Source organism: Etheostoma spectabile, chromosome 7 (genome assembly GCF_008692095.1).
Source record: "Etheostoma spectabile isolate EspeVRDwgs_2016 chromosome 7, UIUC_Espe_1.0, whole genome shotgun sequence".
In the NCBI taxonomy this organism is placed as follows: Eukaryota; Metazoa; Chordata; class Actinopteri; order Perciformes; family Percidae; genus Etheostoma; species Etheostoma spectabile.
This window is the reverse complement of record NC_045739.1, coordinates 26,037,809-26,055,238: the sequence shown is the minus strand read 5'-3', so window position 1 is coordinate 26,055,238 and position 17,430 is coordinate 26,037,809. Positions and strand designations below refer to the sequence as shown.

The 17,430-nt window shown below is 40.2% G+C and overlaps 1 long non-coding RNA gene across 1 annotated transcript; it reads right to left on the bottom strand.

Annotated features, from left to right (window-relative positions):
* Positions 1-1,323: 1,323 nt before the first annotated feature.
* On the bottom strand, positions 1,324-15,094 carry LOC116692719 (uncharacterized). The gene is made up of 3 exons (XR_004332763.1): positions 15,084-15,094; positions 9,265-9,272; positions 1,324-1,402 (listed from the first exon to the last, which is right to left on the bottom strand). It is a non-coding gene; the product is annotated as an uncharacterized LOC116692719 (long non-coding RNA).
* Between the last annotated feature and the right edge of the window lie 2,336 nt (positions 15,095-17,430).

The following is a 17,430-nucleotide window of genomic DNA, read 5'->3' as shown; positions in this document are numbered from 1 at the left end:
GTAAATTCCGGAATGTGGTCTAGACCTACTCTATCTGTAAACTCTTGTTATGAATTGATACTATAAATAAAATTGAATTGAATTGAATTGAAATGGCGCTGGGAATGAATAGAGGACAAGAGGAAAAGGGAGGAGACGGGAAGCCATTTAGGATTTGGTGCCTCAGACTGAGCACCCGGCTGCAGCGTATGTTCAAGGAAGAAACTCACTGTACGGCAGCAGCGGTAAGAATGCTTGCTAGTCATTAGATGCTAGTCCCAAAATGTATCCAAAACTTTTTACTTCTTAAAATTTTTATTAGCGTGTGATGTCAGAAGGACTTTAACTGTTTTGCCTGTCAAATTAACTTTAATGAGTGCATATTGAAAAAAAAAGATTTTGGCTCAGATTTTTTTTTACTTTAAGCCCTGAGAATGTAATTATTCTTCAGTAAAATATAAGGCTCTGGTAGATGTTTGCGATTGGTCATGCTGTGCAGACATCACCTCTTTTACAGTGGGGTTCAAAAGTTTGGGCACCCCTGGTAAACATTTGTATTAATGTGCATGAAGAAGCCAAGAAAAGAAATCTCCAAAAGGCATCAAATACCAGATTAGACATTTCGCCACGGCAAAAAACACAGAAGAAGTTATTGAATGCAACAAACTTCAGTTTGTAGAGTAATAGCGTGTGAGACGGAGCCTGCCGGACCTGAACAGGAGATGGGACCCATGGGCAGAATATCATAGTTCATAAAAATGCAGCGCAGTGACAATACAGACATTTCATAGACACGACGTGTGTAACTCTGCTGATCCGCCATTTGATCAGCGCTGGACCCATTCTCCATCCTGCGGGCTGGACCCATTCAAAATGAGTCAGCCGACACTCTGTGAGTAGGCCTAGCACACGTTCATCGCACTCCCCCTCTCTCCCTGGTTCTTTTAATCAGTTATTGTTTAAAACAAGTGAAGGAGCTTTTTCAGAGATACATTTTTTTTTTAAATATATCCTAGATTATTTATTTCAGATAAAACACAATAATGTGTTGCAGCTGTACAACATACAACTTCAACATAAGAAGAATCTAGCACAATATCGATGTGAAAGCAGTTATTAATAGCCTATGTGACAATAAAATTAGATTTTGGTTGTGATAATTAATTGTAATCTCAATATTGATCAAAATAATCATGATTATCATTTTGGCCATAATCGTGCAGTCAAGGTGCAGCTGGAACTCAGCCTACATGGGGCGCACACTTTTACTGGGTGAGCTAGACCCCGATGGAAAACTTTCAATCCTGATAGAGTAGGTCACATCGCTCTATTTTGCACCCCGCCTTGCTCGTGGCAGCTTGTCACTTGTCGCTAGCAAATGGCCACTCCCATTGAAAATAAATGGTAGCCTGTCGATTTGTCTCTTGTAGCATGTGTCACACTGTCTGAGGGCCATGGGACAGGGAAAAGCACAGTAGGTAGGTGAGGATGTCAGCAATCTCCTCTATATGCTCTTTAAACTTATAGTTATGATTGAAAAACATTAAGCATTAAGCAGTTATACAAATAATCCGCTGGCCACGTTCTTTTCCTAGTGCACTGATCACATAACCTCTAAATTATGATCTAAAACCCCCTTTGATAATCCACGACTCTCTTTGTTATAAGGGCTTTAGGACAGCTACAGCAATTGAAGGTTATAAAAAATCCAGAATGAATGCAGTCATGTTGATGAAGAATGCTATATGAGCCCACAGTGAAGCAGTGTTGGCTGCTGCCTGAGGGCTTGTGACCCAGACCTGACCACATCAGGGTATTTATAGACCGTCCAGTATGCCACTCAGAGATATACAAATAAAAGCTAAAATACAAATACATTTAGATCATGGAAGACAAAAGTGATGGATCTCATTGCCTCTCTGATCTCTCTTTGTGTGTGTCTTTGTTGTGTCATATACATTGGGCTAACAGTGCACACTTTCATTCTAGCTCAAAAGGGGCATGCATTGTGTTGCACTTGGCTGTTCACATGAAAAGTGATGGAAGCAGCATGAAGGATGAAACCAGACAGCTGGAGAGAAATAGTTTAAACACTGCATGCTTTCACACCTTCACAAACCAAAGTCAGGGTCCTGGAAATTGAAATAGAGCATTTCTTTATTTAACATTTAATTGTACATTAAGACAGGAATTCATAAATGATTAAGTCATTATTAAATAAAGAAACTGTAAAAAGTTAAACTTTGAATAATAAATAACTACGTCTAAAATACAATGAATTGGGCGATTGGGTGGCTAATCCGGTGGAGTGGCGTCCGTGCGCAGAGGCTCGGTCCTCAAAGCAGCGGCCCCAATTTCAATTCTGACCCTTTGTTGCATGTCATTCCTCCTCTCTCTCCCCTTTCACGTCTAAGCTGTCCTGTCACAAATAAATGCCTAAAAGATTATCTTTAAAAATGCAGAGAATTACTAAGTAAAAGAGAGCATTTAAAAATAAATTTGAATTTTGAATTTAAAAAAAGGAATTAATAAATGAAATTCACTACCTGAATTAAAAAATTAAGCTTTAAAAAACGTCATGTGAAAGGGCAATTCTTTTTCCATTTTCAAATCCATTTCTTATGCTGTTTTAATGTGCAATTAAATATTAAATTAAGCAATGTACTATTTCAATGTCCAAGACCCTGGAGATTGTGCTTAGCTTAGCTTAGTTTGTCCAGAAGTAACATTCCGCTTTCACATCAAATGTAACCATCAGATGGGGTCACTGCTGTCTACAGGTTACCCACTTCTGGAGAGAGTTACTTAACCTTGTTGGTCGTATTATTGGCAAAGCAGTGCCTCTTGATCCTCAGTTATGTATCCTAAATATTTACCCTGAAATGATACAAAATCTTTACTTGGCGTTTGCCTTTTAGAGGCTACGAGGTGTATTGCTAGGTCTTGGAAAAAAAAAACACTGAATGGAATGACTTCCTATTTGGTAAGGATAAGTTATTTTACTAATAACAGGTTTTTTAACATTTGGGCCATTTTTTTTTATAACTTCCTGGAAGATGAAAACATGCAAATGAATGGAGCAACTGATGATTAGATCAGATGATTTACATGGTCGTGTAATTTATTTTGTATGTTTCATTTGTTTTTATGTATTCATTTTGACGTGCTCCTGTGCAATATTATTAACGCCATTTCTTCCTTTTTATTGTTACAATTATTCCTTATTCTATAGGGGTGGGGGGGTAGTTGCACTGTTTCTGTGCTGCTTTTACAATGTGTAGGTGCTGTCTTTGTTCCCTGTTTTGTTGTGCTTGTCTAAACAACAATAAATATAAGTTTGGAACAAAACATTCTGCTTTATTGCAGGTTAATTTTTAGTTTTCAACACGTGGCAAAATTCTCTCAAAGTAAGTGTTATAGCCATTAGTTTATGGAAACACAGGGAGTAACATAAAAAATGTACCTAAAACCTCAGAGGTTGTGGAGGGAAAGGAAAAGGTCCAAAAAGTCAATTTCTGGAACATTTTTAATTTGAAGCAGCATAAACTATTTGTAACATTCAGAAATTCACAAACCCATGCTATGAACCTAACCAAAGAATTGTTCATTTTTGTTTTCAAAATAAGCTTTGCAGGAGTCATTAAAACATTTAATTTTTATACACTTCTGGGTTCAAATAGAAAAAAAAGAGATTTCTTTCTTTTTTACCTTAATTTATTCAGGGAAGGTTCACTGAGAGGCAGACTTTCTTTTGCAGGAACACCCTGATCACATTTACACTTGCACCTGGAAGCTGCTCAGTACAACCACATCTGATCTGCTGGCCACCAAGCAGCTCCACTAGAGCGTTTTGTTAGGTAAAGGGCTTCTCTTTTACTTTCCCCACCGAGATTCAGTCAGGGGATTGAACCAACAACCTCCAACTCACAAGCTCTCTTCTGCCCCCATTTAAATAGTGGTATCAAATATTTGGAAAACAAGTGATTTAATAATCAATTAACCTCAATAGAAAAATAAGAGTAGCAGTGTTCTGTCTCTTACTGGCCAGAACAAATGTTAGCACTTTGAGAGCAGAAAGAGCCAAGAGGAATGCAGTGATTAAAGGACATGTCTGTAGACGTTCAATCTCCCCACTGCAGCAGGCCCAGGGGTATTGTGTATTGGGAGTACCGCTGTGTCAAACACTCAACACTGTCACAGTGAAAGGCCTTACAAAGCCTAACATCTTCCTAAATCCCATAATTATTCCAGGATACATTATGTACCTGCGCCCACCCGTCTGATCACCACAGTGAGGGGATTGCACCCTCTACAATCAGCTTACAGGAGACAGATTGCTATGATTGGCTAATAATATCAGCTTGTAAGTAGTGTGCTTAAGCGGTATGAAACAGACAGAAGAACAAATTGCTAGATCCCTCTTCCCCTCCTCCCCAATTGCTGTTGTTGGCCGCTGTGGTTCTTAACGTTCCATCTTTTATTTACCTTGCAGATTTCATTTTCCCCGACTACAAAAGAAATTAAGAGGTAGTGTCTTTTTTTAACCACTTCTTCATCTTTCATTTAGTGTGAGGGGTTTCCTTAAGTCTGGAGTCTTTTATGTCTTATCGCAGCAGTCCCCTGAATGTACGATTACTGAGCCCTGTAGCAACCTCTGTTGTTCAGCACCCTGCTCTCACACCCTGCCCCCGCACTCCCAGCACCCCACTCTAATCTCCTCACTCCAGTAGCACTTTGAAATTAAGCTGGGAGGAAGCTGGAAGTCTTACTAACCTCACTGCTCCGACACCAGGCCCTCAATCAGCCTCATTGTGGAAAAAGACTTGAGCTCATCTGAGTCTGAGCTAACAGCCGCTCTAAAAACCTGGGCTTTAAAATAGCAACATGAATCTGATGCCAAACTGCTTCTACAGAACAAAAACATGCACATAAATCACTTAGTTATTTATTATTGATTTTTTTGATTGTCATAAATGGTGCTACCATTTCAGATCAATTAATGGACATTATTTGGTAATAGAACACTTGCACTTGCAATACATTAACTACATTACAACCTTTTTTTAGCAGAAGTCATTTTTCTTACAAGCATGAGTTTTGGCATGGATAAATGCCCAGAGAGCATTTTTGAGAATAGCATGTCATATTGGTTCTAAATAGTCAGATTAGCCTTGTGAGCTCATTACTAGAGGCAACGCAAAACCCCACCTGATGGAAAAAGTGGGACTTTAGTGGTAAAAGGTAACTTAGACATAATATAATTCTGTTAAGTCCATACGTACTGTTGTGGTAATTGGCAGAGATTGCCATGTCAGCTAGCTGATGACATGCTAGCATTGGCTAGTCATTAAATTAACTTCCTACCAGTTAGCAAGATAAGTAGCTTGGTCATCTACCAGACAACAACACAGTTCAAGATTTGAACCATCAATTCCTGGCGCCAATTTATGTGTCCTTTAACTCTACATAAAAACTTTACTTTGCTTCTGGGATTGAATCTACTAATAACAAAGATTACATTAACATTAATCAATATTCTCAAAATTTTGCTGTGATAATTCCTTTGCCTTACACAAGAATAAATTCACCATGGTAATCATTCAGCTTCTCCACAGCATTATGAGCACTACTACACTACACTACACACTACTTTGTAAACCAAACCAAATTAAATAAAATAAAATCTGGAACATACTCAACACTAACTTTTTAAAGTGGTTTCCGGATAATGGTTGCTGTGTTTTAAACTGCCTATATTTGGAGCAATTCATTTTTTACGTAACTATACCACACATTTTAATGATGAGCAATGAGAGAATGGCTTGCAATATAATTTCCCATCCCTCTCAAATGGGGTGCTACGGATCACAAAACTCAAAGTTCAAATAAGGGTTTTAAGGCTTGGCTCAATTTTCAGATCGGCACAAAAGATTTAAATGATTGTAAAAAATGTAATAATAACTTTAACCAATAATTACTTGTTTCACCAGTAAATATCTATTAAACGACAAAACACATGATGCGTGATACATGATAGTTAAAAGTCTCAGTGATCTTATACTGTTCATCAGTACTCATGGAATGCCTCTTGTCCAATCAAATTGCTTTGTCGGAACTGGACTGAAAGATTTCCTGGTTCAGTCCTTAGGGTGTCCATAGGGTGGTGAAGAGGAACATCTTGCTGCACACGTGCCAGTGCTTTGTACTCCTCCCAAACATCACTTCCACAACTAAATACTTCACAGTCGTCAGACTCAATTGCATGAACCGGGAGACACCACACTACTGACCACTATTTCAGACAGAACACTGTCCAGTTGAGATAGTCAGTGATAGTGGTGGTGGATTTGTCTGCCCTCATCACTTTCAGCTTCTCCCTCAGTAGCAGCGTCTGGATACTGTTAAATGCAATGTAGAAATCAAAGAATGAATCTCACAGTGTAACCGTTTTCATCCATGGCATCGCCCACTCCCAGAAGAGGCTGGTAGGCAAACTGTGAGTTAACCATTTAAAAAACGTTTTTTATTGGAGGGGTTCTATACGACTTCAGTCTCTTAATGATTCAAGGCTTAGAGGACACAGCTGGAGACTGCCTCTTTATTCATACATGAGACAAGTGCTACTGTGGCTAAAGGAAATAAAATCATTATGTTGTTAAAGCGTTACTAATTACATGTACCTGTCATCCAGGCCTCTTCAAAAATGAAATGTGACACACCCAAATGAAAATTCTGCATTGCAGCCATTTCCCACCCGGTCTCGCTCCTTTCCAATTTTTAATATTCTGTCACCATAATGTCGTAGCAAGCTCTTAACACTGCCTGTCATGACCCTGATGTTCCCCATAAATCAAACTTCTTCAGTTGGAACTGTGACGACCCCTTCTGTGTATCTAATCTGTCTAGCCCGCTCTTGTTTTCTCCTCCGCTTACAGGCAGTGGGCTGGCAGAGCAGGTTGCTACTGGCTCATCACTCCTGCTTCAGGCAAAGGAATCCCTGATCCCCTTATCAAAGTCATGGGGCGCTGGTCCTCCCAAGCCTACCAGCCTGTGTTTCTATACATCTTTTACAGCTTTTCCATAACCCTTCCAGCAGTGGATACATGTGAAAATGCTTGTCTTGTTGTTTTAAAAGTGATCTTTTACAAAATACATATGTGTAATTGTCACTTCAATGTTTCCCAGAATTTATTTTGTTTTTTGTATAGAAACTACATTTATAAGGCTTTTTTTCTGTTGCCTCCAACTCTCATAACAGGTTTTTAGGCAACAAAAACCCTATTCACGGTTGAATAGTATCACCTATTGAACTCTAGTGATTTGTTACAATTACGGAGGTTGTCTGTGATCTTAATCCCATGTGAAATGGTCATGTCTGTAATTTGTCAAATAAAAATTCTCCCAAAAATTTCCTTTGTTATTAGTCCCGTGTGAATCAGCGTGTCTGCGGTTTGGTGGGGTCAAACATCCTTTTTTCTATGTTTTTTTTTCCTGTGCCCCTTATTATTCCTCTTGTGAAGATGGATATGGACCTGGATGGTTGCGTACGTGCTGTTGCGTTGTGTATAATAGGGTATGCGCCTCTGGTAACCTCTACCAGGACTTGCCCAAACGGATGCCGAACCCCAACAGATTGTAAATTCGAGTAAAAGCAGGCTTTGCTTATCCTGTGCACCAAATGAAACTCAGGTGTGTGTGTGTGTTGGGGGGGAGGGGTCACTTCTAGTGCCAGACCAATATTGCTGATATTAGGCATTTCTCAAACTATCGGTACTGGCATTTATAATACAGATAAAAACAAAACAAAAAAAATCATCATTATAAAGATATGATCAGATGATCAGATTTATCAGATAAATCCTTTATAATTATATTATAAAGGCTTTATCAGATATATCCTTTATAATATAAAGGATTTATCAGATATATCCTTTATAATGACATATAAATGATTCTGATAAATTAATATTTAAAAAATAAAAAAACAAACTGTCAATTATGTTATGAATGTTGACGTTGCATAATTTGTCCACCATAGGGCACTCTAAAACGTCCCTGTTGGAAACACAGATTTTTTTTTTGTTATTGTGTTTTTGTTCAAAGGAATTTAAGTTTCATATCTTACGTTTGTATTTAGATAGATATTTTATTTATCATAACTTTAATATACTTGATGTTGTTGTTGCTGTTGTGACAATAAAACAAATTATCATATTAGTTTAGTGAGAACTCATAAATAACTACAAATAACTACTGTTAGGGAAACCTGTTTAAGTTTTGTTACATGTTTCTGGATTATTTTTTTGAATATTCTGTATATCGGCTGATGTTGGCATGTCATATTTTTATGAACCAAATATTTGTATTGGTATTGGTCTTAAAAATCCTTCATCGGTTGGGCTCTAGTCACTTCTAAATCACACAATGTCCCCAGATGATATTAATCCTTGTGAATGGGGCAATAGATTTGGAATTTTTTATAGACTCCATTTTTATTTTTTCTGGGAAACCAAATAATTTTGGGGGAAAACATAACAGGCCACTACGTAAAACTCTCCCTTGTAGAACATATAGTGGCAACGTCTTTTGTTGCGGATTTAGAAACACAGTGACCAGCAATCTCCCCACTATCTCCCCTGTGTTTTGTAAGCTGTGCAAAGAAAAAGAATGCTACATTCCTTTATCTCTTCTAATTCAGTTTCCTTTATGTGTTTCTTTCTCGTCATCTCTCTTGATTCTGATTGTTTTATTTCTACAGAAAGTGAACCGGGGAAGATTTTGTTATTAAGCGGAATCTGGGAATACTACGATTGTTCTCTGAAGACGGACTTGTCTCTGATTCTCTCAACTAAGATGTAACTAAGATCATCAAACAAACAAGTTTATTTTTCCCTTTTGGTGCACTGCAGAATTGAGTTAAGCTACACAAACACACGCACACATACGTAAGTGTTCTTAAAAACATGTCCCTCTGCTCTTTGTGCTCCCTGCCTTTGTCCTTAAGTCCCCTTTGCATTCTGATAGCAAAGCGGTTAAGACTCCAGTTGCTTTCTTGGCAAGATCAGTGGAGGCCCGACGGTCATATGTACATGTGTAATCAGGCACAGCAAATGCACACTTCAGCCATCGGGGGACAGGATTGTGGATGCTCGCGATTAAATCCCTACAATAGAGAGGCAATAAGAACAGGATTGTTGGTTTGCAACTCTGCAACATGCATCTAACAGATGGAGGATTTTTGAAGAAACAGCAGCTTCTATCAGGTTTATGATGGAGGAGGCATACCTCTCTCTCTCTGTCTCTCTCTCTCTAAATCATGACACGTCTATTACCGTTTTCTTCAATTGCAAACATGAATCAGTATGATCATTAATCAGCGCAAATCGACAAACGCAAACCATTTTCCTCAGTATTTCCAGTGTTTATTAGCCACAGAGTAATTTTATCCATACATAGGACTTTTGTCACAATATTGATCCAGTCAGCCTTTGTTGGAGATTTGGACTATGACCATCTTCAGGTTATGGCTTTCTTGCTAGCCGCTAACAATATTTTCAATAAATACTTGTCTTGTCCATGTGTTCCTTTTATCGGGGGACACGTCCAGACTAGAAGAATATAAATAAGTCAGGAATGGACCCAGATTAAGTGTGAGGAATCATCATGATTTCTCATCTCATTTTTTCATTAGCATGAGCACTAAGATTATGATTAATGCTTTGGTGGTCTTGATTTCAGTAAAATGAACTAAATTAATACATTTTGGATAATTAACAGATCTAACGATGTATAGCATGTCTATATTGACAAAGGTTTTGAACTTTGTGGTTAAATGCTTATTATGAAACACATTCACCCTGTGAATATTAACCGGCTAGCTATTATTTGCCTTTATCCATTTTATAATTCTATCCACATTACTCTTTAAAGACACCTGAAAATACAAGCTGTTCTCGCTTAAATGTTTTACCCTGAATGTTTAGTTTAGTCAAATTTAGTCTGAATGTGTGTGAGTGTTTATCTGATGAGCAGGTGGCACCTTGTACGGCAGCCTCGGCCACAGTGTATGAATGTGTGTGAATGGTGAATGTTTCCGGTATGATGTAAAAGCGCTTTGAGTAGTCGTTAAGACTAAAAAAGCGCTATATAAATACAGCACATTTACATTGGGAAACTTAACACTCAATTTTTTGTTACAAGTGTCAGTGTGATTCTAGGCCTTACTGACACAGAGCTACAGTGGTTAGAATAGTGAATTTCCGTCCAAGGAAAGCATCTGTAAAATGATTTAAAAACACTACTGTTAACATATCAGGTGGGCTACACACAAAACTAATACCATAGCCATATGCCTCAACTTACTACAGAAAAAATCCAGAAGAAAAACACTTCAAAAAAGTGCAAAATGCAAAAGTTCTCAAATACAAAAACACATCCGCATCAATCACACACATACTTGAAATAACTATATACATAAATATACAGAAATAACTCATTATACATTGTTCAGAATGTGAAATGCAATAAGAAGGCCCTATTTTTGCTTTGACATAGCTGCAGCCATCACAGGGTTCGAATTTCATGGTCAAGTTTGGTATCAATCAATTCGTCTTCTTATTTGCTAAACAGGTAGGCCGGTCTCGTAACATTTAGTTTTAATTGGTCCTCAAAAATGTCAATCTTTCACACGTGGGGGTACCCTCATCTCTGCGACTTGATTGGCTTTCACAAGGCTTATCTCAGGTTACAGTAGAAAGATTGGCTGATATCAACTGTCAATCGAATGCTTAGACGTCAGAGAATGCGATGGTATGCTCAGTAACAGTGTAGCAGCCCCGGGGGAGAAGAGAGAAGCAAACCCTACAAAGGATAAACTGCTCAGCTTTCTTTCCGTTGAAACTCGGCCAGAAACTACAAGATTGTGAGGCGACCAGCTTGTTTTGGATAAAATGGCTTGGATATTCTAATTTTTTGGCTTCCGCTGTGAATAAAGACACAACGAAAAAGGTATGAATGGACATTTGACTTTAGACACTAGCAGCGCAGTATCTTTCTGTATTTCTTTACTTCATAACAGGATTCTAACCGCTATAAGTCATCTTATGCTTTGTGTGTGGGCTTAATGGAATCATGAGATTTTAAGCTTTTAAATGGTGTGCTGCATGAGCGTGTTTATGAAGATTTAATGCTTGTAATTTATGAAAACGTATGAGTGGAGAAAAAGTTTTCTGTTAAGTGGAAAAAATGGTACCGTCAGCGGGACCGTGGCGGTAGAGAGTTGCCAATATTATCAAAAAATCTATTTTTCTGTGATTTGGGGTATTATTTTGTGTCTCTGGTGCTTCCACACGCATTCAAACTTGTGGAAAAAACTATCCATGATGTTTTGAGTGAGATACGGTTTCTAAATGTCCTCTGCCTTCAGTCTCCGGGTGAGCTTTTCAACATCTGAACGGCTTTCTACGTCACTAGCCAAGACGAGGTGGCTAACCGTAGTACATGCTAACGATAGCATGGAAACATGTTAGCTTGTTCTCAAAGGTAAACCACTGCTACAACACACACTAGGTGACCATAATCTCCAAAAGGACTACTTCCTGTCCCTGTTCTGCAGGTATTCCACAAGTGGCCCTCGTCTAGAAGAAGTCTCCCAGCTAATCCTGCCTTTTCTGACCAAAGTTGGAGAAAAAGTTGATGGGATCTTACCTAGCTACTGAGATGTGCTACTCCTAACAAAGATAGTATAAAATTGAGATGTCTAACTCTGTAGATAAAACAGACCTAAACACACAGGGTAAAAACGGTACAACAAAAATATGGTGTTTTTTGAAAATTAAACAATGGAAACCTATTTTGGTACAACCTCAAAATACATTTATGAACCTAAAAATGACATAAAATGAGCACTTTAAACAAAAATGTCATTGTTTTAGCACCAAAGTCAACCCTACAGTATTGCTGCAATATTGATCTATTTTTTTTTTCAGCTCTAGTGTAACAGCTGATTCCGATTGCTGCCGCTCGTGTCCTCACTAAGACCAAGAAAGTGGATCACATCACTCCAGTTCTGAAGTCTTTACGTTTGCTTCCTGTCTCTCCCAGAAATGATTTCAAAATATTCCTGTTGGTTTATAAATCACTTAGTGGTTTAGAGCCAAAATACATTTCTGATCTGCTGTTACACTATGAACCACCCGGACCTCTCAGGTGGTCTGGGACACGTCTGCTTTCTCTCCCCAGAGTCAGAACGAAACAGCCAGCAGCGTTCCGTTTTCACCACATGTCTGGAACAAACTCCCTGAAAACTGCAGGTACGCTAAAACGGAAAACTTTTCTGATTGATGCTGCCTTTTTTAAATTCCATACACCTCACTGTGACTTTCATTCTTGTCTTATTCTATTTTAGCTGTATATAAAATGTATGTATGTAAGTTTTTTTAATGGCTCTTTAATGTAGAAAGCACTTTGAATAACCTTGCTAGCATGGATGCATTTTTTGTATACTTCCTTAAAAATAAAAGGAAACTTGCAGGGAGCATAAACTCCTCTTGGTTGAGTGTAATAATAATACTGTTATATAATACCTTAAAGGACACTGGAATCTGTGCAATTTCATACAGTGCAATATTTAATATTTAACCATTTCATTTAATTACTGTGCAATATTATTTATTTATTATTTATTACTCAACCATTTCATTTCATTACAGTGCAATATTTATTTATTTGTTAATACTTATCTACTTTCACACAATGTGTATTCAAGGCTATTTTACATATGTATGTAGTTGCTCTCAGGACTCAGGACTGTGCACCAGCCCCGCCCCCCCCCCTTTTTTCTCTGCACTACCTATACGTTATTTTATTATATTTTATCTTCTTATGTTTTATATATTTATATTTTGTGTCAACACTGTAAAGGGGTTGCTTAAATCTCATTGCACAGGTACGGCACTTGTGTCTAATGACAATGAAGGCATTCTATTCTATTCTATCTTTGTGAGCGGCACAGGAGAGTCCCAGATGTGAAAATTTTTTGAGGTAGGCAATAGCTTTATTACGTTTCCTCCTGAGCTGAACGTTTAAAAGGTGGAAGGATGAGCATAGTTCCAACGCCAGCAAGGAGGTCTAGCGTCTTCCTGAGGGCAGCAGATCACACAGATCAGAGCCGGGGTGGTAGCTGTCCTTGGTGATGTTTTCTGCTCTGCTGACGCAGCGGGAGGTGTAGATGTTCATCAGGGAGGGGAGAGGGCAGCAAATTATCTTTTGTGCTGACCTTACAACCCTCTGCAGCCTTTTCTTGTCTGCCACGGTGCAGCGGCCATACCATACTGTTATAAAGTACGTCAGCAGGCTCTCGATAGATAAGCAGAAGGTCAGCAGCAGGTTAGAGTCCAGTAGTGTGTTCCAAATCGCGCACTTCTGTACTAAATACTAACTTTTTGAGTACACTTCGTTCACATTGTTCGAAGTGCGGTCAAATGCAGTACACTTTAATACCCGGATGATGTACTCAAAACGGCCCAAAAATTGAGTGCGGACCGATGCACACTTTCCACACTCAACGGCCGCCATCTTGGCTACGTAGCGGAAGGGGCGGAGCTAAAAACAGTCGAAAAACTTTTCAATAATGGCGGCCGTAGACGCGACAGCGGGGACGGCAGAGATATACAAATGTAAGTTGAACATGAGTCTTTTTGCTATACCTATAAAATTTTATGTACCTGTATTTGTATATTTGGTTAATCTTACAGTTTTTAATGATATTTTTATCGCGAATTATAACGTTTATTGGTACCGTAATTTGACATGCTAGCAAGTTAACCTTAGCTAGCTAACAGCGGCAGTTTAACCATACACGGCGAATCATTTCTAAGCTAACGTTACATGTGTTGTAGTACGTTGTTTATTGTGTTAAACTATCGGCCCACTGTAGAAGATGTCAGCGTTAGATGTATGATCTTGTAAATATAGCTACACAAAGCTGCAAGCGTTAGCGGTCATGTTAAAGTACGTTAATGTGTAAACAGTGGTGTTCCTGCCCTGATCTGATTTATATCATCGTTAGGGACAGACGAGGACACGAGGTCCCTCATTCAGTGGAGGACGGTGAACGCCTCCAGCTTCACAGGGAAGCGTAATGCAGCCCTGAATGGATACGAGTAAGTAAATGTACATCTCATCTTACTATTGTTACATCTGTGGACCTATATTTTACATTGCTAGCTACATCAAAATTGTATTTTCGTTAGGGCGTACATTGAAAGTCGAGGGCTGCAGGCTAGGGTTACCCCCGTTTTTCTCAAGAAAAAATAGGAAAAACTCAAACAAAAATACAAGGTTGGTTAACTGTTAAAATCATTGTGAGTTAATCAGCCCCATGTCTGGGAACATTCAATTTTAGTTGAGAAAAAATGTAGTTGACGTTTGAAATTAAACTGTAGTGTTTTCTGTTGTCTGTAGGATCTGAAGTGCCCCAGAACTGGGGTCAGCACTGAGGGGGGTGAGGCAACCGCTGCGTCCTGGAAGTGGTATCCTCTGATGGATGAGGCAATTGGGGGCAGGCCGTCAGTTACACCGCCTGTCCTCATTGCCTCATCTTGCCAGGACGTGGCGGTTGTCGAGCCCCCCTCAGTGGTGACCCCAGAGAGGGACCTAGCCACGGCCTGTGCCACATCCACTCCCAAACGGAGGAGGGTGGATGTCGCACAGGCCCTCAAAGACCTCCAAGACAAGGAGGACAGTTTTGAGAGGGACTTGCGAATATGGAGGAAAAGGCAAGAGAGAGAGAGGAGAGGCGGCACCGGGAGGCAGTGGAGAGAGAGGAAGCAAGAGATGAGAGAGAGGAGAGGCGGCATCGGGAGGCAGTGGAGAGAGAGGAAGCAAGAGATGAGAGAGAGGAGAGGCGGCATCGGGAGGCAGTTGAGAGAGAGGAGAGGCATTTAAAAGAAATAAGGGAGAGGGATGACAGGAGAGAGAGGGAGGTGAGGGAGAGAGAGGAGAGGAGAGACAGGGAGGTAGTAATGAGGGAGGAGCGTTTTTTGTCTGTGCTCGAAAGACTTGTAAATAAATAAATAATAACTATCTGATCTGTCTGTTATTACTGTTGCTAATAACTAATCTGTTATGGTGTATTACAGTTGGTAGGCAGCTGAATAGTATTGATGTCAGCCATGGTACACAACCTACTACCTCATTGCTCACACGGGGAAATGTGTATATACAGTACAGCAAATCCTTTATATCATTACATTTAAATGAAAACACATGCATTTGGATTGCTTAAATGTTTTTTTAAACAGATTATAATACACAAATGAACACGAACAGCAGAACAACAATATAATAACAATAATCAACAACAACAACAAGAACAGCAGAACAACAATATAATTACAATAATCAACAACAAGAACAGCAGAATAACAATATAATTACAATAACACATTTAGGCATAATTATGGTCAGGCACCAGGCACATCATGGCCATCCTTAGCCTGTCCTCTGCTCCACAGATGGCCCCTTGAGGAGCTGGTTGAGAGGTCTTCTGGTCTCCCTCCACATCAGCTTCTGGCTCCAGCAGTCCCCATTGGTCGCAGATTTTGTGCAGGCTGTGCAGCAGGCAATGACCTCCGGACATAGAGGACATCCACCTCCGCGCCTTCAAAAATATTGACCTCCATCTGGTCTTCAGGATGCCAAATGCCCTCTCCACAACACACCTCGCTCTGGACAGGTGACTGTTGAAGCGGACCTGGAGGTTGTTGTGGACAGGCTGCCTATAGGGCGTCATGAGGGCGATGGGTTGCCTGAGGCAGGGGTAGCCACCATCCCCGATGAGGCAGAAACCAGGAGGAGGGTACCGGTGCTGGTAGTACAGGGGGCTGTTCTTTAAAACCCTCGCATCATGAGCTGACCCAGGGAAACCAATAAAAACATCAATGAACTTTGCTGTGTGGTCACACACAGCCTGAAACTGAACAGAATAAAAAATCTTCCTGTTTAGGTAACAGGCTGCGTCCTCTGCTGGGGGGGTCACACGGACGTGGCAGCCGTCGATGCTGCCCACAACCCTGTGGAAGGCTGCCGACCCGGCCAGCCGCGCAAATCCTGCTCCAATATGAGGAAAGTCCTCCTCTGTCGGAAGACGGACAACCTGGGGGAGGAGAGAGAGGACCTTCCTGCTGGTCTTGTGGACAGCGCGATGCACAGTGGTCCGTGGCATGGCAAAGGCCCTGGATACCACGCGGTAGGATGTACCGCTGGCCAGCCAAAAGAGGAAGACCAGGGCCTCAATGACGGGTCCCCAGCCATGGTCAGACCCCGTGCCGAGGATGGCCATAAGGGCGTGGAAGGATCCCCGAGAGAGTCGGAAGTCCACCCTCATGTTGCTCTCCCCGTCAAAATACAGCGCCAGCAATGGCACCGTATGGTTGACCTGGCAGTACTGCCGGGGGTCTGGAGCCTGGAGAAGTAACGCAGGACCGGCTTTTAAAATAAAACTGGACTGAATGTGTTTAATGTTGTCTGTTTTTACTCTTGTATTGTCACTGTAATTAATAGATTCATAAATAAGTAATTTATCAAGTCACTAGTTCCAGCTTCTAAAATGTGAAATCCACACAGGGGAAATATCTGTACTACAGCAGCTTAAAGCAAATACATCAGTATAACAAGTTATTATTATAATAATGATGGTAATAAAACATTTATTCTTTAAGTTAACACGTCAGTTAGACATAATTTTAAGCACTCCACTTTTGCTGAAATAACTCATAATGGCTAGTTTTTGGTGTTTTTATAAATTATTTAAGAGCAAAAGTATGAATATCAACATACCGGTATATTTTCTGTTAAAAGCAGGCGGATGATACGACGGCGGCGTCGCAATCCTCTCATTCTCGCAAAAAACAGAGGGCAGATACAAGCAACAATAACCACAATCCCATTCATCTTGATGAACAAAGCAGAAGTGTATTTTTCGCGGGCGACAGTAGGTGGCGGGAATGCTCTCTTTCTGGGTGCAATTCACAATTTCACAGAAGAAGAAGGAGGAGGAATGAGCTGTTGTGATCGTCATTTCCGGTAAGTACATCAAGAAGTGCGCGACACTCTCAGTAAAATTTTACGCACTATGCAAGTAAGTACGTAGTGTACGAAGTGCACTTCCGTTAGTGCACTAAGGGAAGTGCGCGATTTGGAACACACTCCAGGTCATACTTCCTGAGGACCCACAGGAAGTGTAGTCGCTGCTGGGCCTTCTTGATGACCACTGTGATGTTGGCTGTCCAAAAGATGTCCGTGGAGATGAGGACGCCGAGAAAATGGAAGGTGTGGACCCTTTCCACACACTCGCCGTTGATGTAGGGGGGCTAGGTCGATGCGGTTCTTCCTTAAGTTGACGATGATCTCCTTGGTGTTCTTGGTGTTAAGAGCCAGGTTGTTCTTTGA